Consider the following 1,502-nt stretch of genomic DNA (forward strand, 5'->3'; position numbering starts at 1 on the left):
TAGAGTCTCGCTGTTATAATTGTAAATTTTGTAATGCTCAAAACAAGCAAAGAAACATAATTATTATGTCCAATACATCTCGCAACAACATTAAAAATGACAAAAATCCAATTTACTTTATATCATCCAACTCTTGAAAACAATTAAACCCCATTATCATTGGATTGACACTTCACCAAATAGGTCCATAATTGCTACAAAACAAGAAAAGAAAGGATAATAATAATAATAATAATAATAATAATAATAACAAGAAAAGAAAGGATAATAATAATAATAATAATAATAATAATATAACCCCCATATCCCAATCTCTTCCTCACATAACTCAAACCAAACACACACCCATCAAAACAACCATGAGAGAAGACGAATCCAATTGGTTCTCAAAATGGGAAGACCAGCTCCCAAACCCCGAAGAACTCATACCAATTTCACAAACCCTAATCACACCCGATCTCGCTATCGCTTTCGACATCGGATCCTCCCAAAACCCACATACCCACCCGTACCAACAACAACAACAGCCACAAGCAATTTCAACACCCAACTCGGGCGAGTTCGACTCGTCCGAACTCGGAACAGACGAACCCGCCCGAACCCTTAAACGACCGCGTTTAGTCTGGACCCCACAGCTCCACAAACGGTTCGTGGACGCCGTTGCGCATTTGGGTATTAAAAACGCCGTCCCGAAAACAATAATGCAGCTCATGAGTATTGACGGGTTGACCCGGGAGAATGTTGCTAGTCATTTACAGAAATATAGACTTTATTTAAAACGTATGCAGGGTTTGTCTTCCGGTGGAAACGGGTTCGGGTCGGGTGGGGACCCGGTCACCGATCGGTTGTTTGCGAGTTCGCCTGTGCCTCCGCATTTTCTGCAGCAGTCGCATCCGAATTCAGATAGTTTTGCTGCTTATATGCCTGTTCCTGCACTGCAGCAGCAGCATATGGCGGTTGCGCTTCATCGGCAGTTTGGGTCGGCGGCTAGACAGGCGAATCATATGGTGGGGGCTCCGGTTCGTGAGTCTGCGAATGAGAAGAAGGCGTTGACTTTGTTTCCGACTGGGGAGGATTGAATTTGGGTAATGTGTTGATCTTTGTTATGGTGTATTGTACAATTAGGGTTGTGTAATGGACTATTGATCTGATATTTGAGGATATAATTACAAGTAAATGTGTTAATGCTGTTCTTGAATGTATCAAACAAGATATGATTATTATCATCAGTCGGGTGTGAATTCGTGGGAAAAGAACATGAAACGAAACTAATACGGAATTTATAGGTTTGGGTTTAGTCTATACGGGATGGGTAAGTTTTGGGTTGAACTCGCGAACATACTGTGTAGTTTGTCATGGGTTGAGGTTAACCCTGTTTAATTTGTGGCTCTTTAAAAGTTGTATATTTTGTTGGAAGTAACCCTGTTTGATTGTCGATTCGGGACTTGATATTTTGTGACATAAGTTTTAACTGATCCGATATTTAATGCCACAATTATGAT

At 40.9% G+C, this 1,502-nt stretch overlaps 1 pseudogene; it reads left to right on the forward strand.

The window, feature by feature from the left end:
* Positions 1-358: 358 nt before the first annotated feature.
* On the forward strand, positions 359-1,180 carry LOC143630102 (transcription factor MYBC1 pseudogene; annotated as a pseudogene).
* Positions 1,181-1,502: the final 322 nt, after the last annotated feature.

This window comes from Bidens hawaiensis, unplaced genomic scaffold (assembly GCF_021521415.1).
Source record: "Bidens hawaiensis isolate Kalapana, Puna unplaced genomic scaffold, B.hawaiensis_p1.1 tig00005567_1, whole genome shotgun sequence".
NCBI classification, from domain to species: Eukaryota; Viridiplantae; Streptophyta; class Magnoliopsida; order Asterales; family Asteraceae; genus Bidens; species Bidens hawaiensis.